Source organism: Pan troglodytes, chromosome X (assembly GCF_028858775.2).
Source record: "Pan troglodytes isolate AG18354 chromosome X, NHGRI_mPanTro3-v2.0_pri, whole genome shotgun sequence".
Lineage (NCBI taxonomy): Eukaryota > Metazoa > Chordata > Mammalia > Primates > Hominidae > Pan > Pan troglodytes.
Genome location: NC_072421.2, coordinates 68,821,410 through 68,848,811, shown reverse-complemented (window position 1 = coordinate 68,848,811; position 27,402 = coordinate 68,821,410). Strand labels below are relative to the sequence as shown.

Sequence of the window (27,402 nt, the reverse complement as noted above, 5' to 3'; positions counted from 1 at the left end):
CCCAAGTTGGTCTCGAACTCCTGGCTTCAAACGATTCTCCTGCCTCAGCCTCCCAAAGTGTTGGGATTACAGGCATGAGCCACTGCGCCTGGCCTCATTTTACGTTTTGATAGCTAAAGCTAAATTGCTTTCTTAAAGAATGCAGTTTAGGCTTCCAGTGACAGCAAATGAGAATGTTTCCCCACCCAAAGTGGGGAAATTCTGTTCACAAAAATTTCCTTGCCAAAAGTGGTAAAAATTTAAACAATTGATAATTATCCAAACTATTTGGTGAAAATCATATTTCATGGTTTTAATTTGCATTTTCTGGTACATTTAGTTGTAATGATACCACTGTCAGGTTTTAGTTTCCCCACACATTTACTTTTGGTCGTTCTAGAGGCAGTATCTATTGCTGCTAATTGAGGATACTGACCACTCTTCACCATAAATAAACCATCACACTTAATTAAAGGCCCTGAGTGTTTGTAAGTTTCTTCCCATCTGACTCTGGGGGAAGATGAAGCGATTAGCCTAGTGACAAAGCAACATTATCTGAGGCGCTCTCACAACCAGTACCTTTTTCAGATTGTCACTACTTGAGGTCAAGCCCAGAGCAGCACTGACAGCTCAACTACATGCTCTTCTGACCTCATGGGCAACCTGCTTTGGTACTCGGGGAAATATTACTTTGTCTCTTGAGCCACCATCCCTCCAGCTTGGACCCCCTGTCTAGTTATTTCTCCCAGATCCATACGTTTGATTCCTGGCAGGGATGGAACAAGGATGGGGACCAAGATCATGATGGTGACCATAATAAGAGGTCGGATTACCAGGCCTTCTGGTTGGCTGTCCAAGTGTCAATCAGAAATAAGCTTTAATTGGTCGTACGCAATGGGAAGCACATACCTGTCGTACACAATGGGAAGCACATACCCTCTTCTGATTGGCCTCTTAGTTGAGGGGTGGGCCACAGGGAAACCTGCTGGTTGGCTGGAATGGAAGACCAATAGGAACGCTGTGGCGCTGCTTTCGAAAGCGAGGCCTGCCCCGCGCCCCTGGAGCTGTCAGCGGGTGTCCTGGGAGCTCCAGAGGCCCGATTTGGTAACTGCGCTTTCCTGCAACCTAGGTATCCTCTACCCCGGTCACGCTTCTGGCGTCTCAGAATGTCTCTGGTTGTGCCGTGGTGAATGAAGCCGTAGTCCGCTTGTCCAGCCGTTAGGAAGGTCCTGCCTTAGGCTGCCGATTTCGTTCCACAAACGCCAGCCTGGGGCTCTTCCTGAGATGGGGCCGTTGAAGTCATGGGCCTGGGCCTGGGGAGTGGGGATCAGGGACCAGGGAATGGGACAATACTTTGCGGGCCTCAGGATGAAGTTCTTTATTGCAAGCATTGTGGCCCGATTCGCGGCAGAAGCGCGAGAGGCTGCACTCTGCTGCTGTGAAGGCCTTTTTTGTATTAAGTCTCAGGAAGGGAGCAGGAAGTGTGTGACCCAGAAAGTTCCGCCATCTAGGTGGCCTCCACCATTTCAGCCAGCCGCCGCCTCTGTTGCCTGATTTCACCCCTTGTGGTTCCTTCCTAGACTCATCAGCTCTAAGACCACTGCAGTAAGTACATTAGCCCTTACAGCCCCTACTCAGAAAATCCCCTTTCTTCCTCAATGTCAGTGGGCTTGACCTCCTTGCTTTTATTTATTTTTCTAATTAATTACACCAGTACATTCTCCTTGTAAAAAAAAAAATCAAAACACTATACATATATGGGGCTAACACTTTGGCCATTACGCACAATCCTTGTCCTCTTTCCCTCTTCCCCAGAGTAACTGCTGTTAACAGTTTGGTGTGTATCCTGGCAGCCTTCCAGGTCTTTTTTTCTACTTATCGTAGAAAATACGTTGTGTTGTGTTTTTATTTTAACAAAAATTATACCCTACTGTACATACCCCACAAGTTTTTTCATTCAGTGTTTTGGAAACATTTTTATTTTGGTACATCTAGGTTTACTTTTTATTTTATTTTATTTTTTAGTAGAGACGGGGTTTCCCCATGTTGGCCAGGCTGGTCTCAAACTCCTGACCTCAAGTGATCCAACCGCCTTGGCCTTCCAAAGTGCTGGGATTACAGGTGTGAACCACTGCACCCGGGCAGATTTACTTCTTTTTTTAAAAAGTGATGTATTATGCCATTGTATGGCTATAAAACAGTTTATTTAACCATTTCCTTATTGATAGACTACTAGATTTTTTCAATATTTTGCTTTTACAAATGGTACTGCTATGAGCATTCCTGAACATGACAGTTTCTCTAGGGCAGTGGTTCCCAAACTTCTTGATTGCAGGACCCCTTGACATTCCTAACAGAATTTGTTTATGTAGGTTTATGGCTCTCTCTATTCAATGAAATTAAAACTGGTTGGGTGCGGTGGCTCACGCCTGTAATCTCAGCACTTTGGGAGGCTGAGTCAGGCAGATCATCTGAGGTTAGGAGTTTGAGAACAGCCTGGCCAACATGGTGAAACCCCGTCTCTACTAAAAATACAAAAATTAGCCCGATGTGGTGGCACACACCTGTAATCCCAGCTACTCGGGAGGCTGAGGCGGGAGAATTGCTTGAACCCGGGAGGTGGAGGTTGCAGAAGTCGCGCCATTGCACTCCAGCCTGGGTGACAAGAGCGAGACTCTGTCTCAAAAAAGAAAAGAAAAGCAAACTAACTTTTCCAAAGCAAGAAATGTTATTGAGAAGAGTAAAATTGTTTTGTTTTTTTTACAAGTCTCATTAATGTCTGGCTTAATAATAGTGGACATCTGGAGTCTCATATCTGCCTCTACATTTGATCTATTGGGATGTTTTGGTTGAGTATATCACACATATATTATTGTAAATGTACATGTAACAAAATTTACCATTTTAACCATATTTAAGGAAACATTTCAGTGGCATTAAGTACATTTACATTGTTATACAACCATTACCACCATCCATTTCCAGAATTTTTTCATCTTCCAAACTGAAACTCAAAACAATAACTCCCCATTGTCCCCACCCCCAACCCTAGCAACCACCATTCTATTTTCTGTTTCTATGAATTTGACTATTATAGGTAACCTTATATAAGTGGAACCATATAGTATTTGTATTTTCATGACTGGCTTATTTCTTTTTTTTGAGACGGAGTCTGTGTCGCCCAGGCTGGAGTGCAGTGGTGTGATTTCTACTCACTGCAACCTCCGCCTCCTGGGTTCAAGCAATTCTCCCACCTCAGCCTCCAGAGTAGCTGGGACTAGAGATGCGCGCCACCACACCTGGCTGATTTTTGTATTTTTAGTAGAGATGGAGTTTCACCATGTTGGCCAGGCTGGTTTTGAACTTCTGACCACAAATGATCTGCCCGCCTTGGCCTCCCCAAATTCTGGGATTACAGGTATGAGCCACTGTGCCAGGCCGTGACTGGCTTATTTCACTTAGCAAAATGTGTTCAAGGTTCATTCATGTTGTAGGTTGAGTAATATTCCAAAGTGTGTATATATACAGACATACATACCACGTTTTGTGTGTCCATTCGTCTGTCAAGGACACCTGGGTTGTTTCCACCTTTTGTCTATTGTGAACAATGCTACTATGAATATAGGTATACAAATATCTGTTTACATTTCTGCCTTCAATTCTTTGGGGTATATATCCAGAAGTGGAATTGCTGGGTCATATAGTAGTTCTCACTTCCCTTCTGATGGACATTTATATCAGTGCTACTCAAACTGTATTCCACAGACTGGTGCCAGTCGTGAACTATCACCTGTACACAAGGAGATTAGTATAGGAACTGAGGATAGGCATTTAAAACCTTTTATAGCAATTTCATGTGGCCATGGCATCTAAGTGAATGATCACTTTTCTAGTAATTTGTTTTTTCTCTACAAAGGTATCAGTCTGTGATGGATTGGAAATTTACCAAAAAAATAACAACAACAACAACAACAAAAAACCAAGCTGGGTCAGGCGTGGTGGCTCACGCCTGTAATCACAGCACTTTGGGAGGCCCAGGCAGGAGGATCACTTGAGACCAGCCTGGGCAACAAAGTGAGATCTCATCTCTACAAAAAATTTTAAAAATTAGCTGGGCATGGCCGGGCGCGGTGGCTCACGCCTGTAATCCCAGCACTTTCGGAGGCCGAGGTGGGCGGATCACGAGGTCAGGAGATCGAGACCATCCTGGCTAACACGGTGAAACCCCATCTCTACTAAAAATACAAAAAATTAGCCAGGCGTGGTGGTGGGTGCCTGTAGTCCCGGCTACTCAGGCTGAGGCAGGAGAATGGTGTGAACCCGGGAGGTGGAGCTTGCAGTGAACTGAGATTGCGCCACTGCACTCCAGCCTGGGTGACAGAGCAAGACTCCGTCTCAAAAAAAAAAAAAAAATTAGCTGGGCATGGTGGCATGTGCCTGTAGTCCCAGCTACTCAGGAAGCTGAGGCAGGAGGATTATTTGAGCTTGGGAGGTCAAGGCTGCAGTGAGCTATCATCACACCACTGCACTCTAGCCTGGGCAAAAGAGCAAGATCCTGTCTCAAAACAAAAAAAACAAACAAAAAGACCCCAAACCCCTGGTCTTTTGCCACAGATAGTTTTCATTTTTGTTTTTTACTGAAGATGGGATGTTGCTGTGTTGCCCAGGCTGGTCTCGAATTCCTGGCCTCAAGCAGTCCTCCCACCTTGGCCTCCCAAAGTGCTGGGATTACAGGAGTGAGCCACTGCACCTGGTCACCACAGATAGTTTGGGAAGCACTGATTGAGGTAGATTCCAGTTTGGGGTTGTCATTTGCCATTAACTCTTTTTTATGGACAATGTTTCTCTAAGGTAGGTACTGAAGACTAGAATTACAGGGTTACTGGATTGAAGAGTATGTACATTTTACATTTTATTACTGCAAAATTGCTCTTCGAAAAGGCCAAATGCTTCTAACAATGGTACATGAGTCCTTTTTTTGTGCCAGAAATGATATTCAAAAAAAGAAAACTAAAACAGTATATGAGAGTACCTGTTTCCTTACACTCCTGCCAGCACTTGATATCAATCTCTTAAACTTTTGTTAGTCTGTCAGGCAAAAAATATCTCCTCTTTATTCACAGTTTTATGATTATTAGTGAATTTAAGTATTTTTTCATGTTTATTAACTTTAAATTTTGATGTAGTCAGATATATTATTCCTTTCCTTTATGGCTTTTACTTTTTTGTTGTTTTTTTGTAGAGACAAGTCTCACTTTGTCACCCAGGTTGTAGTGTAGTGGTGCAATCATAGCTCACTGCAGCCTTGAACTCCTGGGCTCAAGAAATCCTCCCACCTCAGCCTCCCCAGTAGCTGGGACCATGGGCACATACCACTACACCTGGCTAATTAAAAAAAAATTTTTTTTGTAGAGATGGGGTCTCACTATGATGCCCAGGGTGGTCTCTAACTCCTGACTTCAAGCGATCCGCCCACCTCGGCCCCCAAAGTGCTGGGATTATAGGCATGAACCACTACACCTGGCCCAGCTTTTGCTTTTTTAGTCTTAAGATGGCTGTTCTTGCTCCAAGGTTTTAAACATATTCATTTATATTTTCTTCTCATGTGTTTCTTCCCCCCTTTTTCTTACAGCTTTATTGAGGTATAATTGATGTACACTAAACTGCACATCCTTAAAGTATATAATTTGATGAATTTGGACATATGTACACACCCATGTATCTATTAACACAATCGAGATAATGAACATGTCCATCACCTCTGAAAATGTCCTTGTGTGTTCCTTTGTTCTCATACATTTCTAAATGTGTGTGTATGCTCATGCACGCATGGATGCATGGATGTGTGCTGGGATTATACACTTTTTCATTTCTTGATTAAGGTAAACTTACATACAGTAAAATTCATCTTGAGTATACATTTCTGCAGGTGCTGACAAATGCATAAAGTCATGTAACAACTGGCCAGGTATGGTGGCTCACGCCTGTAATCCCAGCTCTTTGGGAGGTCGAGGCGGGTGGATCACCTGAGGTCGGGAGTTGGAGAGCAGCCTGACCAACATGGAGAAACCCAGTCTCTACTAAAAATACAAAATTAGCCAGGCGTGGTGGTGCATGCCTGTAATCCCAGCTACTCAGGAGGCTGAGGCAGGAGAATCGCTTGAACCCAGGAGGCAGAGGTTGCGGTGAGCCGAGATCGCGCCATTGCACTCCAGCCTGGGCAACAAGAGCGAAACTCTGTCTAAAAAAAAAAAAAAAGGTCATGTAGCAACCAATACAATGAAGATATAGAATAGTTTCATCACCTCAAAAAATTCCCAGTTCTCCTTTATAGCCTACTCCTCCCCTCTACTTCCCAGTAATCACTGCCTGTTTTTTGTCACTATAGTTTTGCCTTTTCAAACCTGTCATGTAATCATACAGTATATAACCTTTTAAGACTGGCTTCTTTTATTTATTTTTATTTATTATTATTATTATTTTTGAGACGGAGTCTTACTTGTCGCCTAGGCTGGAGGGCAGTGGCGTGATCTCGGCTCACTGCAAACTCTGCCTCCCAGTACAAGCGATTCTCCTGCCTCAGCTTCCCGAGTAGCTGGGATTACAGGTGTGCGGTACCATGCCCAGCTAATTTTTGTATTTTTAGTAGAGACAGAGTTTCACCATGTTGGCCAGGCTGGTCTTGAACTCCTGACCTCAGGTGATTCGCCTGCCTCGGCCTCCCAAAATGCTGCAATTACAGGCACGAGCCACTGTGCCTGGCCTGTTTTTTATTATTATTATTTATTTTGTTTTTTTGAGACGGAGTCTTGCTCTGTCACCCAGGCTGGAATGTAGTGGTGTAATCTTGGCTCACCGCAACCTCCCACTCCCAGGTTCAAGTGATTCTCCTGCCTCAGCCTCCCGAGTAGCTGGGATTACAGGTGCCCGCCACCATATCCAGCTAATTTTTGTATTTTTAGTAGAGACAGGGTTTCACCATGTTGGCCAGGCTGGTCTCGAACTCCTGACCTCAGGTGATCCGCTCGCCTTGGCCTCCCAAAGTGTTGCAATTACAGGTGTGAGCCACCACACCTGGCCTATATATTATTATTATTGTTATTATTTATTTATTATTATTTTTTTGAGACAGAGTCTCACTTTGTTGTCCAGGCTAGAGTGCAGTGGCACGATCATGGCTCACCGCAGCCTCAACCTTCTGGGCTCAGGTGATCCTCCCACCTCAGCCTCCTGAGTAGCTGGGACTACAGGCGCAGGCCACCATGCCCGGCTAAGTTTTTTGTATTTTTTGAAGAGATGGGGTTTTGCCATGTTGTCCAGACTGGTCTTGAACTCCTGGGCTCTAGTGATCCTCTCACCTCAGCCTCCTGAAGTCTTAGGATTACAAGTATGAACCACCACGACTGGCTGGTTTTAATTCTTTAAACTGTTTAGAAGTTACTTTTGTGAATGGTATGAGATATTGCTATAACTTAATTCTTTTTCAAATATTAGGTTCGTGCAAAGTTATTGCAGTTTTTGCCATTAAAAATGGCAAATTTATTTTGCACCAACCTAACAAATAGGTAATCATCACTATATGATTTACTTTCTCCAACGACTTGAAATGACACCTTTATTATATACCCAATTCCCTTATACACACAAATCTGTTTCTGGACCACCTATTTTGTTTCACTGATGTTTGTTCTTATGCCAAAATCACACTTTTTATATTACTGCTATGGCTTTATCATAGTTTTGATACCTGATAAAGTCTTCCCTGTTGTTTTCAGACATTTCTTGCCTAACTAGTTCACTTTTCCTTCTACAAGGATTTTTAGAATCAGCCAATACATTCTCCAAAAAAATGTTGTTGAGATTTTAGTTGAGATTATGTTGAAATTTCAGCTTAATTTGGGGAGAGTGGATATCTTTACATTATTAAATTTTCCCAACCAGGAACATAATATATCCCTCTGTTTATTAAAGTTTTCAGTAATGATATGTCTCTCCTTTTATTTAGGCTTCTTTTATGTTTTATATTATTTTGTAATCCTGTGTTTACTTCTCTTTCTTTCTCATCTGTAAACTTTTGTTTTTTTTGAGACAGGGTCTTGCTGTCACCCAGGCTGGAGTGCAGTGGCACAACCACGGCTTACTGCAGCCTCAACCTCACTGCAGCTATTAACATTTATTTTTTCTTTTTTTTGGAGAGACGAGGTCTCACTATGCTGCCCAGGCTGGTCTTGAACTCCTGGTCTCAAGTGATTCTCCTGCTTGGGCCTCCCAAAATGCTGGGATTATTGGCCTGAGCCACTGCGCCCGGCCTGTAAACTTTTTTGAGTGTAGGGACATTTTTGTTTCATCCCTATATTTGCAGTTCCTGATGTATAGTAAATGCTCAGTAAATGTTTGATGAGCAAATTACACCACAATAAGTGTTCCAGCATTTCATTAAAAATGGTGGACTTCAGCCTGGGCAACATAGTGAGAGACCTCATCTCCACAGAAAATAAAAAGATTAGCTGGGCATGGCGGCATGTGCCTGTGGTTCCTGCTACTCAAGTGGCTGATGTAGGAGGATCGCTTGAGCCCAGGAGGTCGAGGTTGCAGTGCACTTCAGCCTAGGCAACAGAGCAACACCCTGTCTCAAACAACAACAAAAACAAAAAAACAAAACTTGTGGACTTGGGAATGGGGGATTGTGGGGGGAGGGGAAATGGGTGAAGAGGTGGAAATGGCTGGGGAATGGGTGGGGGCCTGGCGGGAGCAGGCAGCAGAGCTGGGTTCCCTGAGTTCTGTCAGGAGGAAGCCAGGCTGCACTTGCTGGGCAGTCGGAGGGGACAGGTGGCACCAGAAGGCAGTTGGACTTACCCTGTCGGTGACTGCGGCCTCTGCCCGTCCTGCCTTGCTGCAGGTGCCTTGGATGAGGCTGCCCCACATGCCCTGAATGATTTTTATAATCAGTGGATAAAGTGGGGAAAAATGTGGAATAACTTCAAATACAGGTAACAGAATGTCTTCAGTCATGAGGGAGGAAGCCGTAGTGAAAATCTGGATATGAACTCTGACAGATATTTGTCAAAAAGAAAAAACATCAATATAGGAGACTCAGCTGCTCGGCAACAAAGTAATCCCTTAAGAGAAAATGTTGCCTTACACCTGGCATGCCAGGCCCTTCAAAGAATTCTTCAAAGAGAAACCAACATTGTGCCACTGAAATCCCTCAAATTGTTGAAATAAGTATCAAAAAGGATAATGATTTTTTGTGTTACCCCAGGAACAAGACTTGCACGAAGAGATTCCTACTTTTGACATGCTCCATGGGGTGGGAAGAGAAACATTTCTGTTACAGTGACCCAGGATTCATTGGATACTGATAAAAAGTTTGGTAGAACTCAAAGTGGACTTCAAAGGAGAGAGAGGTGCTAAGCTCTGTACAGGACATGGACAATGTTTCCAGAAGAACTGTAGGGAAGTCGCTCTCTGAGACAGGTTGCAGGATACTGTGGGCTTGTGTTTTCCCATGAGAACTTACAACAAGCAGTCAAAGCCTCTCTTTTCCAATAAAAGAAAAATCTATTTTTCTGAATTAATGCTGGAGAAATGCCCTTTTCCTGCTGGCTCAGATTTAGCCCCCAAATGGCATTTGATTAAACAGCATACAGCTCCTGTGAGCCCACATTCAACATTTTTTGATGCATTTGATCCATCTTTGGGTTTTTTTTTTCTTTTTTTTTGAGACGGAGTCTCAATCCATTGCCCAGGCTGGAGTGCAGTGGTGTAATCTTGGCTCACTACAACCTTGGCTCACTGCAACCTCTGCCTCCTGGGTTCAAGTGATTCTCCTGCCTCAGCCTCCTGAGTAGCTGGGATTACAGATGCCCGCCACCACGCCCAGCTAATTTTTGTGTATTTTAATAGAGACAGATTTTCGCCATGTTGGCCAGGTTGGTCTGGAACTCCTGACCTCAGGTGATCGGCACACCTCGGCCTCCCAAAGTGCTGGGATTACAGGCGTGAGCCACCTCACCCAGCCCCATATTTGGTTTCTACAGAAGATGAAGATAGTTTAGAGAGAGAAGACTGCTTAGTATTGAAGAAGGGGTTGATCCCCCTCCCGATGCACAAATGCATATGTTTGAAGCGACTGCACAGGTTAATCCATTAAATAAACTGGGACCAAAGTTAGCTCCTGGAACGACTGAAATAAGTGGGGACAGTTCTGCAGTTCCACATGCTAATTGTGACCTGAAAGAGGATACAGCCACCCAGTGTTTGCAGCCATGGAGGGCAGAAGCAGCATGAGGTACATGCCCATGTTAGCAGACAGGGAGCTTGGGAAGTCCACACACAGGCTGATTACAGATACTGCTTCAGACTACAGGGAATCCTTGTTATTGGAGAGTGATGGACCGTTATGAATCAGAAGCCCTTCTAGAAGGGAAATGTGAAGACACATTTTTGCTCAGGGATGCTGGGCAAAGGGACTGCCTCTTCTCTGTGAACTTCTGGGGCTACAACAGATCCTTGCAGGCCTGAATTGAGCAGTAATCACAACTTTGGTTTTGATGCCCATGACCCCTGTTTATTTCACTCCTCCACTGTAACAGGACTTTAAGAACATTATAGCAGCCATAAAAAAAGGATGAGTTAATGTCCTTTGCAGGGACATGGATGAAGCTGGAAACCATCATTCTCAGCAAACTTAACACAGGAACAGAAAACCAACCACCGCATGTTCTCACTCATAAGTGGGAGTTGAACAATGAGAACACATGGACACGGCGTGGGGGCTGTAAGGGGAACATCACACACCAGGGCCTGTCGGGGGGTGGGGAGCTAGGGGAGGGATAGCATTAGGAGAAATACCTAATGGAGATGATGGGTTGATGAGTGCATCAAACCACCATGGCACATGTATACCTATGTAACAAACCTGTGTGTTCTGCACATGTATCCCAGCACTTAAAGTTTAATAGAAAAGAACATTATAAAGATCCCAGTTATTGCATGTTTTTTGAACTGTTGCTTACTATATTACTAGATAGGACTTTCCCTTTTAGCTGTAGTATATCTGTTGTACAATAATCTGCAGGTGCACTACATATGATGGAATTAATGGGCTCCCTTTACCATCAATGTTACAAGATTTTTGAAAAGAGTATCTTTATAAACAAAAATTTAGGGTTCACTAGTGAGAACGAGAACCAGTCAAGGCAAAGTAAACTCTCCTGTCCCCAAAGGGTGTGAATCTCATCTGCTTTCATGTGCATCAGATGTATACCTATAGCAAGCACACATAACGGTGCTAGGTTTTTTCATACAGTATGTAAGCTTAGTGTTAGTATCTGTCAGATGCAACCTTCTGTTACTTATCCAGATAAACGTGGTGTCTAGTGGAACAACAGAGGATAGAACTACAGGTGTTCAGGCCGGGCACAGTGGCTCACACCTGTAATCCCAGCACTTTGGGAGGCTGAGGCAGGCAGGTCACTTGAGCTTAGGAGTTCGAGACCAGACTGGGCAACGTGGTGAAACCCCATCTCTACTGAAAATACAAAAAATTATCTGGGTGTGGTGGCGGGCGCCTGTAATCCCAGCTACTGGGGAGGCTGAGTGGGAGAATTGCTGGAACCTGGGAGGCGGAGGTTGCAGTGAGCCAAGATTGCTCCACTGCACTCCAGTCTGGGAGACAGAGCGAGACTCTGTCAAAACAAAAACAAAAACAAACTACAGGTGTTGAGTAAGACTACAAAACAAGTTTGCCTATTTAGCGAACAGTTTGGTTTTTAATGGCTGTAGTAATTGAGTGAGGCAACTCTGGGGCATTTGCTGTGAAGAATTCTATTTCTTACTGAAGAACAAATTATTAATATCAGATGAGTATTTCAACAGTGTGACTAATGTTTGAAATTATTTTTTCTAAGAGTTTTTCTATAACCTTCCAAAAGTAGTGATGTTTATAATTACTATAAATCAAGCTTTAGAAGTCCAATACAAATAAAATAATGCCTTTCTTTTAGAAAAAAAAATGTAATTTTCTGGCCACAAGGGCATAGTGCATTTCACCTAAATGTTGATGTAGTTTATAGTCAGACTCTTTCTCTTCTGCAAAAGATACTGTTAAGTAAACCAGGTTTTCTAAATAGTCATTCTTAAGAGTTTGGACTTATAAAATTAGTAGCAGAATTTTATTTAAAGGCCCTAGGTATTAGGTTTTTTGTTTTTTTGTTTGTTTGTTTGTTTTTTAGATGGAGTCTTGCTCTGTTGCCCAGACTGGAGTGCAGTGGCACGATCTCAGCTCACTGCAACCTCTGCCTCCCAGGTTCAAGCGATTCTCCTGCCTCAGCCTCCCGAGTACCTGGGACTACAGGCGCTCGCCACCATGCCTGGCTAATTTTTTGTATTTTTAGTAGAGATGTGGTTTCACCGTGTTAGCCAGGATAGTCTTGACCTCCTGACCTTGTGATCCGCCTGCCTCAGCCTCCTAAAGTGCTGGGATTACAGGCGTGAGCCACTGCACCCAGCCAGGTATTAGTTTTTAAGTGAGCGCTTTAACTTAAAACAGCTGCTGCAATATAGTCTTGCATATGATTTTTTAAAAAGTTGATGTGACCGGGCGCGGTGGCTCATGCCTGTAATCCCAGAACTTTGGGAGGCCAAAGCGGGCAGATCACCTGAGGTCAGGAGTTTGAGACCAGCCTGGCCAACATGGTGAAACCTCGTCTTTACTAAAAATACAAAAAATTAGCCGTGCGTGGTGGTGGGCGCCTGTAATCCCAGCTACTCGGGGGGCTGAGACAGGAGAATCGCTTGAACCTGGGAGGCGGAGGTTGCAGTGAGCCGAGATTGCACCATTGCACTCCAGCCAGGGCAACAAGAGCGAAACTTGGTGTCAAAAAAAAAAAAAAGTTGATGTGCAGTCTAATTGTTGTTTCATAAAAGTTGGATCTTCTCCTGTGCCCATAATGATTTTGTGAATCATGAAGAAAATGCGACTAGAAGATGCCCAAACAAATTAGATAATAGTAACTACAATGGTTGCTGATGTTAGATTATTGTTAAACTGTAATTACTAATTTGGATGGCAGTATTTATCTCTTTTTTGTAAACACTCATAGCTAAATTGCTTAAGTATAATTTACAGAATTTCAGTGTAATTTACTCTCAATGGAAAATCTGAAACATAAATTGCAGATTTGAAAGGTACTGTACAACCATTATATCTGTAAATAACTACTTAACACCTCTTTGTCACTTAGAATACTACTTGAGTGTAATACTACTTGAATACTACTGTGAATGTAATACTACTTGAGTGAGCTCTTTTGGAAGTTATATCAAGTTCTAGTGTTTGCTTCTTAGTAACTGAACTGAATGTACAGTTCTGTCCTAGACATTTTGCACTAAAGTGGCTGAATCCATTCTTGTGTCTTTTTGTTAATGTGTTCTGTACCACTGGTGAGTGCTCCATAGTTTCCTTACCTGCTGCTACAGAACGTTATTTTACATCCCTATGGCAATTGCCAAGGCTACAAAAAAGAAAAGCTTTATTTGTATGCCACACTAACTCTTTGACTGCTAATGCGTGTTTCTGCTTGCTGTGCCTTGTTATGGCTGCTTTTTTGTGCTAATAAAGTATGTTTGGTGTTCTCCTTGTATATCTACTGTTTTATACATTTGCAACAATTTCTTTTGTAAATGGAATGGTTTGGGGTTTTTTAAAATAAGCATTATCTAACAACCTACTATAGCTAATGTAGAATTACTGTACAGTCTCATATTGACTTATCAGAATAAGCTAACTCTAAGTTTAATGCTCTGCATCTTATCAATCATAATCACATATACTGTGGAGCAGTATCTGTAGTTACTGAAAATCATTGTACAGTTTAGATTATAACAAAAAACTGGCAGAAATAATAAATCTATTGATTTCTCTGCTTATGGGTGAAAGATCAAAACTATCAATGACATATTATAGTAAATGAGTATCTGTAACCTTCCACACATCAGAAGCAGATTAAATCAAGTCTTGTGAATTATTAATATATCAGTACCACTTATTGGTTTGGGGACCATCTTAATTGAAAATAAATGCCACAAATATAGAAATTTAACCAAAGACTTGTCCATTTTAAAGCAAGATGGGGATTGAAGTCACTTATAATTTCTGTTGCTTATAATTGAAGTCCCTGAAGAACATATATCAAAGTGTTTGAGAACTTCATTCAAACCTTTTTTTTTTTTGAGACGGAGTCTCGATCTATCGCCCTGGCTGGTAGTGCAGTGGTGTGATCTCGGCTCACTGCAACCTCTGCCTCCTGGTTTTAAGCGATTCTCCTGCCTCAGCCTTTGGAGTAGCTGAGATTACAGGTGGGCGCCACCATGCCTGGCTAATTTTTGTATTTTTAGTAGAGACGGGGTTTTACCATGTCGGCCAGGTTGGTCTCGAACTCCTGACCTTAGGTGATCTGCCCGCCTCGGCCTCCCAAAGTGCTGGGATTACAGGCGTGAGCCACCGCACTTGGCCCAAGCCTGCTTTTAAAGTTTTATATGCAATTAGATTGTTATGACCAAGATTGTGTTTTAGGGACGAAACTGGAAACTCCAAGAAAGCACTTGATGTTTTTATATGCTTGTAGCAAATTGATGTTCTAACTGTAGATTTATAGAAAGTATTAATGCTTTTATGTATTTCAGAACTTTCATATGTTAAATGGAAATTATTTTAAATGTGTAACTATTTGAGTTTATGTAAGCATGTATACACTGTGCTAAAAGTCACTTGTGTTTCAATTTGTGTATAATATTAATATGCAACTTTTGGTTTAAATATTTTTCTTAAATTATTAGTGGCTTACCTTTTAAAAAAGAAAAATTACCAGCGTGAAATTGCAAAGAAAAAAAAAGTCTTTGGACTTTCCCCGCTAGAAAAATGCACAAATGTACACAGAATTTTGCATAAGTTTTAAACCTGGACATGCTCCCTGATGCCTATCCATAAGCTTCACATTAAATACTCCTAATCAGAAGTAATAAATCCTATAATAGGATTGCACTTGTTCATAATTCGACCATAGGCCATCAGGGAAGGCTTCATAGAAAAGATAGTTTTTGGTCTGAGATTTAAAGAATGAGTAGGAGTTTCCTGGATTTTCAAGGGCCGGGAAGGGCATTTTAGACTGAAGAGTCCAGTTAACTGAAAACCAATTAATACTGCAAGCCTTTTTGATCATCTGCCTTTTTGTTCACTCTGTCTTGAACCCCTTTGGGCTTCCTTCTGTTCTTCTACACTTTTCCTTACCCTCAATCATCCACCCACTATTGCCTCTCTTGCCAATTATTTGTACTATGTTTTCTGGAAAACTGGTACCATTGTAGACAGACTCTACTGTACCCTAAATTTCCTCACTGAATTCTCTCTCCACTTGCTTGCTTTAACTGAAACCCGGCTTCTCTCCCAGGGTGTGCCCTCTGTATTGCTATGGTTCTTGAGTGAAAGCCTCACATAACTGATTGAACAAATATCCCTACTGATGAACATTTAGGTTGTTTCCAGTTTTACAAACAATGCCACAGTGAAATGCTAATACATGTATGTTTGGGTACATGTGAATATATTTGTAGGATAGATTTGTGGATTTGAAACTGCTGAATCAAATGACACAAACATTAAAAAAATTGATAAATACTGCCAAATTTTTATCCAGAAAGTTTTTTCTAATGTACCTTCTTACCAAGCATATATGAATGCCTGTTTTCTTATACCTCACTGATACTGGAGAGTTATTAATCATTGTAATTTTTGTTTCCCAGAAGTCATCATCATTCCTACTCTTCATCACTGCTTCTAGACCTTTGCTTTCAACCCTCACATTAAAGGCCTCTCTTTTAAGGCTCATGCCTTTTGCAATATTACCTTTTATTCCTTCTCGATGTAGTCATTTATTGCCTTCTTGAATATTTCCTGATATTCTATGGAGACTTGAGCATCTGCTCTCTACCTCCCAGCCCATCACAATGCTCCTGTGGATGAACTGGCCAAGCAACACTCTACCTTCACAGCTCCTTGACCATTTCTAGTGCTCTTCTCCACTCTACTTCTGCAAGAAAGTTTATTAGCCTCATTCTGGATTTTGTCATTTCCCAGAATTACTCTATATCTGAAAATATACAATTCCAATATCTCATTCTCTGTCCACAACTTTTTTTTTTTTTGACAGAGTCTCGCTCTGTCATCCAGGCTGGAGGGTAGTGGCACAATCTTGGCTCACTGCAACCTCCACCTCCTGGGTTTAAGCGATTCTTCTGCCTTAGCCTCCCGTGTAGCTGGGACTACAGGTGTGTGCCACCACGCCCGGCTAATTTTTGTATTTTTAGTAGAGATGGGGTTTCACCATGTTGGCCAGGCTGGTCACGAACTCCTGACCTCAGGTGATCCACCCGCCTTGGCCTCCCAAAGTGCTGGGATTACAGGCATGAGCCGCTGTGCCCGGCCCAAACTTTATTTTTGACATTTTTATTGTTTCACTACACATAGCACCAACTCATTTTATTTTATTTTATTTTATTTTACTTATTTTGAGATGGAGTCTTGCTCTGTAGCCCAGGCTGGAGTGCAGTAGCATGATCTCAGCTCACTGCAACCTCCGCCTCCCAATTTCAAGCGATTCTTCCTCCTCAGTCTCCCAAGTAGCTGGGATTACAGGTGCCTGCCGCCACACCCAGCTAATTTTTTGTATTTTTAGTAGAGATGGGGTTTCACCATGTTGACCAGCCTGGTCTCGAACTCCCGACCTCAGGTGATCTGCCCGCTTCAGCCTCCCAAAGTGCTAGGATTACAGGTGTGAGCCACCTCGCCGGCCAACTCATTGATTTTAACAGGTGCATGGTGTTCCATTGTATACATGGACCATTATTTCATTTTGCCAGATTCACTGTACAGGCATTGTTCTAATGTTTGACTGTTGCAAATACTACTGCATTCTTTTTTGTGCATAGATTATATGTAAAACAATACTCTTTGTACATAAATCTTTGTGTGTCTCTGTGAGTATTACTGTGGGATAAATTTTTAGAAATGGATTGCTGTGTGAAATGATAAACATATTTACAATTTTAGTAGTATAGTCATATAGCCCTATAGAATCTACCAATTTACACTCCACTAACAGTATATAAAAATGTGTTTTCCCCATATACTTGCCAGAATTAGGTCGTTTTTCAATCTTTATCATTTATCAATCATTTTTTCATCCTTATCAACATGATAGGTGAAAAATATCTTGTTTAACTTATTTTTCTTTATTTCATGCTGTTTTTAATCCTTTTTTTCACTCAACAGTACGTTTTGGACATTTTTCTATGTCAATGAATATAGATTACACTATTGTTTTAAGTGGCTTTGTAAGGTGGGCACAGTGGTATGGTGCCTGTAGTCTCAGCTCTTTGGGAGGCTGAGGTGGAAAGATCGCTTGAGTCCAGGAGTTCAAGGCTGTAGTGCCCTATGGTCATGTCTGTGAATAGCCTGGACAACGTAGTGAGATCCCATTTCTTAAAAAATAAAAAAAGGCTGTATAGCATTTCATTGTGAGAATGTAATATTATTTTATTTTATTTATTTTCGAGACAGACTCTCATTACCTCACCCAGGCTGGAATGCAGTGGCACGATCTCAGCTCACTGCAACCTCTGCTTCCCAGGTTCAAGCAATTCTTGTGCCTCAGCCTCCCAAGTAGTTGGGATTAAAGGGATGTGCCACCATGCTCAGCTAATTTTTGTATTTTTAGTAGAGATGGGATTTTGCCATGTTGGCCAGGCTGGTCTTGAACTCCTGGCTTCAAATGATCCACCTGCCTTGGCCTCCCAAAGTGCTGGGATTACAGGCATGAGCCACTGTACCTGGCCTTGCTCAGCATAATGTTTTTGAGATTTATCCATGTTATTGTGTGTATCAAGTTTGTTCCTTTTCAGTGCTGAGTAGCATTCTATTGTATGACTATGCTAGTTTATCCATTCTATTCTTTTTTTTTTTTTTTTTTTTTTTTTTTTTTTTTTTTTTTGAGACAGAGTCTTGCTGTGTCTTGCCCAGGCTGGAGTGCAGTGGCATGATCTCAGCTCACTGTAGCCTCCACCTCCCAGATTCAAACGATTCTCCTGTCTCAGCCTCCTGAGTAGCTGGGACTACAGGTATGTGCTACCACACCCGGCTAATTTTGTACTTTTTAGTAGAGATGGGGTTTCACCATGTTGGCCAGGCTGGTCTCAAACTCCTGACCTTAGGTCCTGCCTTGGCCTCCCAAAGTGCTGGGATTACAGGCATGAGCCGCCGTAACCAGCGTATCCATTCTATTATTGATGGACATTTGGATTATTTACAGTTTTTGGCTACTATGAATAAAGCTGAAGTAAACATTCTGGTACAAGTCTTTTTATAAACATATGCTTCCTTTTTTTTTTTTTTTTTTGTAAATACCTAGAAGTGGAATTGCTAGACTATAGGATAGATGTATATTTAAATTTATAAGAAACTTCTAAGTAATTCTCTAAACAGGTTGTACCATTTTTTATTCCCACTAGCAATATATGAGAATTCTAGTAGTTCTTCATTCTCTCGAACACTTGGTATGGTCAGTCTTTTAACATTTTAGCCATTCTGGTGGGTGTGTAGTAGTATCTCATTGTAGTTTTTTTTTTTTTTTCCAAAGATAGGATCCCAGGCTGGAGTGCAGTGGTACAAATAGCTGGGACTACAGGCCATGCCACCACACCCAGCTAATTTTTGCTTTGTTTTTTGTAGAGGCAGGGCTTCACCATGTTGCCCAGGCTGGTCTGGAACTCTTGGGCTCAAGTGATCCACCTGCCTCGGCCTCCCAAAATGCTCAGATTACAGGTGTAAGCCACTGTGCCTGGCTCATTGTAGTTTTAATATGCATTTCCCTGAGTATTAATGATGTCAAGCACTTTTTCATGTGCTTATTGACCATTCAGATATCTTTGCTAAATATCTATTCAAATCTTTTGTCCATTTTAAAGTTGGATTAAATCCATTTTTAAATGATTGATTTGTAAGAGTTCTTTATATATTCTGCTTACAAGTCCTTTGTCAGATATATGTTTTTCAAGTATTTTCTCTTAGTCTGTGCTTGCCTATTCATTTTCTTAATAGTAGTTTTTCATGAGAAGATTTTAAAATTCAGTGAATTCTAATTTATCATTTTTTTTTTCTTTTATGACTATAGCTTTCTGTGTTCTAAAAGATCTTTGTTTATCCCTAAGTCCCAAAGATTCTCTTCTGGATTTTCTTCTAGAAGCTTTAGAGTTTAGCATTTATATTATATGTTTAGTGTCATGATCCATCTTCAGTTAGTTTTTGGGTATGATGTGGGGTTGGGGTTGAGGTTTATTTTTCCCAAATGAATATCCAGTTATTCTAGCACCATTTGTTGAAAAGACTTTCCTTTCCCCAATCCAACATTGCTTGATCAAAAATCAATGACTTTATATGTGCAAGTTTATTTCTGGGCTCTGTATTCTGTGCCATTGATCTATTTATCTATTAAGTACTGTAGTTTTATAGTAAGTCTTAATGTCAGCAATATAGGTCTTCCAACTTTGCTGTTGTTTTTCAAGATCGTTTTGGATATTTTAGATCCTTTCCATTTCCATATACATTTTAGAATCAGTTTGTCCATTTCTCTTTAAAAAACCTGGTAGTATTATGACTGCTCTTGTATTGAATCTATAGAAGAATTCTGGGAGGATTTACATCTTAACAATATTGTGTCTTCTAACTCATGATCATGGTATATCTATTTATTTCAGGTTTTTATTTGTTTTTTAAAGATGGAGTTTCACTCTGTCACCCAGGCTGGAGTGCAGTGGCATAACTATGACTCACTGCAGCCTCAACCACTCGGGCTCAAGCGATCCTCCCACTTCAGCCTCCCAAGTAGCTGGGACCACAGGTGTGTGCCACCACGCCTGAACAAGTTTTTTTGGTAGAGATGGGGTTTCACTGTGTTGCCCAGGCTGGTCTTGAACTCCTGGGCTCAAGTGATCTGCCTGCCTCGACCTCCCAAAGTGCTGGGATTACAGGCATGAGCCACCATGCCCAGCCTATTTATTTCAGTCTTGTAAAATTCCTCTTAGCAATGTTATGTAGTTTTCAATGTAGAAGTTCCTGGATGGATTTTGCTGAATATTATCAAATGCCTTCTAGAAAGGTTGTATCAGTTTACCTTACCACCAATACTACATTTTCTTTTCTTTTCTTTTCTTTCCTTCCTTCCTTTCTTTCTTTCTTCCTTCCTTCCTTCCTTTTTTTTTTTTTTTTTTTTTGAGATGGAGTTTTGCACTTGTCCCCCAGGCTGGAGTGCAATGGCATGATCTCAGCTCACTGCAACCCCCGCCTCCCCACTTCAAGCGATTCTGCTGCCTCAGCCTCCAGAGTAGCTGGGATTACAGGCACCTGCCACCACGCCCAGGTAATTTTTTGTATTTTTAGTAGAGACGGGGTTTCACCATGTTGGCCAGGCTGGCCTCGAACTCCTGACCTCAGGTGATCCACCTGCCTCGGCCTCCCAAAGTGCTGGGATTACAGGTGTGAGCCACTGTGCTTGGTCTGTTTTCTTATACTCTCATCAACACTGGGTTTTATGTCTTTTTATTCTGTGCCAAACCTAATAGGTGAAAAATTATATATCAGTTTTTTTGTGGGCTTTTTTTTTTTTTTGATGGAGTCTCACTCTGTGGTGGCCCAGGCTGGAGTGCAGTGGTGCGATCTTGGCTCACTGCAATCTCTGCCTCCTGTGTTCAAGTGATTCTCCTGCCTCAGCCTACTGAGTAGCTGGGATTACAGGTGCAGGCCACCACGCCCAGCTAATTTTTATATTTTTAGTAGAGATGGGGTTTTGCCATGTTGGCCAGGCTGGTCTCAAACTCCTGACCTTAGGTGATCTGCCCATCTCGGCCTCCCAAAATGCTGGAATTACAGGCCTGAGCCACCGTGCCAAGCCTATATTTCAGTTTTATTGGCATTTCTTTTATTACTGGTGAGGTTTGCACATACTGTATTTATTGACTTTGTATATAATTTATCATGAATTGACTGTTCTTTGTGCATTTGTCTATTGGGGTGTTCATCTTTTTCATGTTGATATGTAATGATTTGTAAAAGTTTTTTGTATGTTAGGGAAATATATATGTGTGTAACTAGAGAAGTAGGTAGTATTGTCTTTACAACATAAAGAGATTAAGGCTGAGAAAAGCTAAATGACTTGGTTCAAGATCATACAAATAATAAATGATAGAGCAAGGATTTGAATCCTGGTCTATGTGACACAAAATACCATGTTATTTCTATTACAGAAAGCCTATTTTTAATCTGTTAGTAGCTTTTCTAAGTCTTAAAAATTATTTAATATTATTGTCTCCTTTGCTAAAAGCCTTAGTTTTAGAATTTATCTCTTGCTGATGGCCTTGTTAGAACTTTAGAGAACATTTAGTATAGTTTTCTCTCTTTTTTAATCATTCAAAGCTTTTAAAAACTTCATTACTTCAAAATTATTTCAAACTTAAAGAAAAGTTACAGTAATATTACAAAGAACTTCCACTTACCCTTAACCCAGATTCATATATTTTTAACATGTTGCCACATTTGCTTTATCATTCTATCTCTATCTTTATCTATTTTTTCTCTGAATCAGAATAACCTGGAGACATAAGGCCCCTATACTCCTAAATACTTCAGCATATCTTTCCTGAGAACAGGGACATCCTCTTACAAAACCACAGCATAATGATCAAAATCAGGAAAATTAACATTGATGTAATACCACTGCTGTCCACATTCAGCTTTTACCTCTTGTCCTAATAATTTCCTTTATAGCATTTTTCCCCAGTCCAGAATACAGTCCAGGATTATACATTGAATTTAGTTGTCATGTCACTTTAATTGCCTTTAATTTGGAGTAGTTTCTCAGCTTTTCTTTGTCTTTCCTGACATTGACACTTTTGAAGAGTACAGGCCAGATATTTTGTATAATGTTCCTTAGTTTGGGTTTGTCTAATGTTTCCTCATGATTAGATTCAGATTATGCTTCTTTTTGTAGGAATATCACAGAAGTGATGTGTTCTCAGTGCATTGGCAACAGGAGGTACATGATATCACTTTGCCCCATTATTGGTGATATTAACTTTGACTACTTGGTTAAAGTAGGGTCTGCCAGGTTTCTCCACTCTAAAGTTACCATTTTTACCTTTGTAATAAATATGCAATTTGTGGGGGGACACTTTGAGACTGTATAAAATGTCCTATTCCATATCAAAGTCTCAGCCAATAGATTTTAACATTCATTGATTATTGCCTGTATCAGTTATTACTATTATATTTCAAAAATGGTGATTTTCTAAATACATCATTAGTTCTACACTTATTTGCTGGCATTCAATTGTAAAGAAGAGCTTTCCTTTAGCCTATGTATTGATTAATTAATTGATTATCAGTATGGACTCATGGATTCTTACTTATTACATGAGTTATAACGTTTTACTGTTTATTTTGATGCTCTAATTGGCCCAGATTTGGTCAGTGGGAGCTTCTTCAAGCTGGTTTCTGTGTCCATTGACATGCCTCCATCATTCTTTGGCACTTTCTTACTTTCTGGGACAACAGGAATATTTCAGGCTTATCATGTATTTTCCTGGCCCTAACCTTGGAATCAGCTATTTCTCCAAGGAAGCCTGGCTCCCTTAAGTGGGGAATGATATTTAGCAACCAGGATCTCTGTGCTGGGGTATACTTATTGCTACTGAGGTGTCATCACTTTGGGGCTCCTTTAGCTGAGAGACCTAGGATTTATCCCAGGCTTTTGAATCTCTTCCAATATCTCCACCAAGTGAGTTTAGATCTGTGCTTGAATACTTCATTATTTGAGGAAATTGCTCGAGAGACAGTCTCCTTCATTATTGGGCAACCCTTTATATTTGAAAACAGTGGCCATTGGTTTCCTCTACTAAGTCTTGTCTTCTCTGTGCTAAACATCTGCAGTTCCTTTACTGCCATTACTCTCATGGCAGAGTTTGAAGATCTCCTCATCATTCTGGTTATTCTGTTCTGTTCATACTTCAGCTCATGAATATCTCTCTTTAAAGATTGGCATCTAGAATGAAATGTACTATTTCAGGTACATGTTCTGGTCAGTACAGAAGAGTGGGTTAGTGGTTTTCTTTGTTCTAGACCCTATGCTACTACTCATGCAGGCCAAAATTGTTAGCTTTTTTTTCTTTTCTTTTCTTTTTTTTTTTTTTTTGACAGCCACATTGATCACTCTGTTGAATTATGTTGAGCCTATAGTTAGTTGAAATCACTAAGACTAAAAACTCAACTATATTTATCCATTTGGTACTTAAATGCTTATGTTTTAGGACCTAGTATGAGGCTTTAATTTGATCTCTGTCTTTTCAGCCTAAGAAATTTAGCTTATCATTCCTGCTTGTCAAACTTCTTTTGAATCCTGAATGTCATCCAGTTGTACTAGCTTCTTTTCCAGTTTATCATCTGCAAATTTGATTAGTATGCCACTAAGTGTCTTCATACAAATGACTATCTTAAAATATCAAAAAAGGCAGAGCAGAGCTCAAATATTTGCAGCCTGACTAGACACCTTTCCTATGTTGAAATCAATCCATCAAATAAGGGATTGCTACTGTTCATCTACTTTCACCTGCTGTTGTATATAGGATCTGACCCAACAGACCTGTCACAATACTACCTTGAACCAATTTCTAGTGTTTTCCTGGGATTAGTGTTTCAAAGTTATAGGGAAGCTTGTTTATTGTAAAATGGGGACCTTTCACACAGTCCAAATGTGCTATTCTTGAGTGGAGATTGTCCTGGTGTGGCTTGGTCTGTGTCCTCCTTGGTGCCAGAGGCAAAGAGAAATGTTTGAGGCAGCCAAGGCTATTCTACCTTAATCAGAATCTTCATCAAATGTAAGGAACAGAGGTTATCTAGTTCAGACTTCTAAAATCTTACTGATAAAACCTATTAACGTGTCCTTTTCTTTTAATGCTCTGTCAACAAGTGCTCCTACACATTATTTAAAAAGGAGGAAAGGTGCCTTATAGAAAGGGGCTCTCAGAATTTGCAAGTAAGGATGGGAAAAGGTCACTGTCTGAAAATGAAATAAAATGAAACAAAATGGATAAAAACAGCTATCTGAAGGCATACATCTGCAGAATTAATCTACCCTGAGACAGCTAGGTTTTCTTTTAATGAGACTGGAATGTTTTTTAGGTTTCCATCAAAGACCAGAGTATATGGTCTCAGGAAAAAGAGAATGAAATGTAATAATGTAAAGAAATCCTAACTTACTCAACTGCCTTATAAATTGGCCATCTGAAATAGTGATCTATGAATAGAAGGGTAAAGCCTGGTTATCTGCAAGGAGCCTGGAAAGGGGAAGAATAATATTTTATTTCTTTAGCCTTTTCGGTTTTTTTTTTCCGGTTGTTGTTTAATTACATAGGTAACATGTGAGTACATTCTCCTTATAAAAATATTTAAACATTACAGCTAAGAGTAAGTTTCTTCTCACTAAACTTCTTGTCCCCAATTCTGGTTAGTCAGGCTTTTTATAAAAATATCTTGAGTCAAGAAAGATAGTTTATCAGGCTTATATAATCTGATGTTAATATATCCTTTGTGGATATAAACTCCGTTTGTTTTATTTATTTTTGTTTGTTTTCTGTTTTTTTTAAAAAACATTTTTTCCCTTTTTTAAAAAAAATGTGCTCACAAATCAACCTTTTAATATATAGACTGGTCTGCTGAATTTGTCTGCCTGCCTTACTGGAGTAACTACCTTGTACAAAGATATTGCCTACCTAGGAGGTTGTTCTTGTATAGTCAGCAACTAAGCCTCCTGATCTCAAACAGCTCTCTGACATACAGGATTCAAAGAGTTTTTTTTTCTTTTTTTCTTTTTGTTGAGACAGGATCTCACTCTGTCACCCAGGCTGGAGTGCTGTGGCACAATCTTGGCTCACTGCAACCTCCACTTCCCAGGCTCAAGTGATCCTCCCACCTCAGCCTCCCGAATAGCTGGGACCACAGGTGAGCACCACCATACCTGCCTGATTTTTTTCTATTTTTTGTAGAGATGGGATTTTACCACGTTCCTCACGCTGCTCTCGAATTCCTGGACTCAAGCAATCCACCTGCCTTGGCCTCCTAAAGTGCTGGGACTGAAGGCGTGAGCCACTGTGCCCAGCCTAAAGACATTTTTAAAAAGCTCCATGAGGAGCTTTCATTTTACTGGGAAGACTAGACATGCATGTGAGGCATTTTTTGAAGGGGATGATACCATATATTCATATTATAATATAAGACAGTATATATAGCAAAGGGTTAATTGGACAGCATAAATGGGTGCTATACAAATTCATATCCTCTTTCAGTTCCTGTCATCTCTCTTTCTTCCCCTTCATTCACCTTATTTTTCCTCACCTCCCACTCTTCAATTCACTGTGATCTGGTTTCTCTTCTGCCACTGGTGTGAAGTTACTTGAGGTAAAAGATATGGGGCTCCAGGGCCACATGTTATGCTTTGCTTTTTTTTTTTTTTTGAGACAGGGTCTCGCTCTGTCACCCAGGCTGGAGTGCAGTGGCGTGATTCTCGTGCCTCAGCCTCCTGAGTAGCTGGAATTACAGGCGCGTGCCACCATACCTGGCTAATTTTTGTATTTTTAGTAGAGATGGGGTTTCACCACATTGGCCAGTCTAGTCTCAAACTTCTGACCTCAAGTGATCTGCCTGCCTTGGCCTCCCAAAGTGCTGGGATTACAGGCATGAGCTACTGTGCCTGCCCGCTTTGCTGTTTTTGACTAGGCTCATCTTATCCATTCTCTTGGCTTCAGCTGCTTATTATACACTGACTTCACACAAATGTATGTTCAATCCAGACCTCTTTTCTGAGCTTCAGACCCCGGGTAGCCATCTGCCTATTTTCATGCTCCATAGTCATCGCAAATTCACTATTTCCCATACTAAGCTACTTCCTTCCCCACCCTCTCAGCCTAAGCCCATTCCTCCTCTTGTGTTTCTTATGTCAGTGAATGGCACTATCAACCCAGTTCCCCAAGTCTAAAACCTTCACACCATCCTCTCTCTATTTTACCACCAAATCCTTTCAGGTTTATTTGCTAAATATTCACTGGATCCATATACTTCACCTTTTTTCCTAATGCCACTACCCTGGTCCAGGTCACTGTCATCTCAAACTTTATTGCAACTGTCTCCTAATTCATCTACTTGCCCCGACTCTTATTTTACCCTCAAATCATGTCCCACACTATAGCCAGAGAATATATTCTAAAACAAAAACCCTTCAGTGACTTCCCAGTCCCCTTAAGAGAAAATTCAAAATTCTTTAAGTGATTTACAAGGCCCTACATCTGGCTCCTGCATCAGCTTCATTTATCACCACTCCTCATCTCACACTCTGTACCTCAGCAATTCAAAATTCCATTTTCAATGATCGGTATATGCCATGCTCTCTTTCTCTTGAATCCAAGCCCTCATACATGCTACCCCAATGTCTGGTTGGTCCACTTTTAGTGATACTATGGCTGAGCAGTGTGTACAGATTGTGGACAGCTTAATCTTTCTATTTTAAAAGTCCTTATTGCCTTTCTCATCTACCCTCATTGTTAGAAAGGCATCCTCATTGTCTTAGCATCCACTGATGATCATTATCTGAATTATTAGTTTCATAAGGGTATTCCAAATGGTGATTTTCCTAGTTCTGTCATTCCTTCTACACTATTTTTTTTTTGAGTCAGGGTCTTGCTTCATCATCCAAGCTGGAGTGCAGTGGCACGATCATGGCTTATTGTAACTTGGAACTCCTGGGCTCAAGCGACCCTCCTGCTTCAGCCTCCCAAAGTGCTGGTATTAGAGGTGTGAGCCACCTCGCCCAGCTTCTTCTACAACTATTAACTGAAATTCTTCTGTAAATAATTTTCCCTTACCAACTAGGTCTTTTTGGTATCCTAAAATAACCATTTGTACATGATGAGTAGAATAAATGTTTAATTCTTTTGTGAATTTTTCTTTGTGCATAATTTTTTTGTGTATTTTTAAAAATTTAAGTATTTAAATTAGTGATTTGAAGCTTTGGACAATTTTGTCAGAGAAACCATTTATAAGTAGTGGTTATGTTTCCAGAATAGCAGATAAAAACTTGCTTAATCCACAGGGTCAATAAAATATTACACATAGCAATAACAAATATAAAATATTTTTGTAATATTAGTTATGAAACGAAAGAAAACAGTTTTTAAAGTTTAACTTGAGTACCAGTACTTGAGAGAAAAGCAATCTTAATTAGAGGAAGAAGAGGTAGATGGATACTTATGGTGATGTGAAGGGAT

At 40.7% G+C, this 27,402-nt stretch overlaps 1 long non-coding RNA gene and 1 pseudogene across 1 annotated transcript; both read left to right on the top strand.

Annotated features, from left to right (window-relative positions):
* Positions 1-1,021: 1,021 nt before the first annotated feature.
* Positions 1,022-27,076, top strand: LOC129138719 (uncharacterized). Its single transcript, XR_008542002.2, has 4 exons — positions 1,022-1,108; positions 1,441-1,584; positions 24,967-25,084; positions 26,812-27,076. It is a non-coding gene; the product is annotated as an uncharacterized LOC129138719 (long non-coding RNA).
* LOC100610210 (suppressor of cytokine signaling 5-like) lies at positions 8,655-11,290 on the top strand (annotated as a pseudogene).
* Positions 27,077-27,402: the final 326 nt, after the last annotated feature.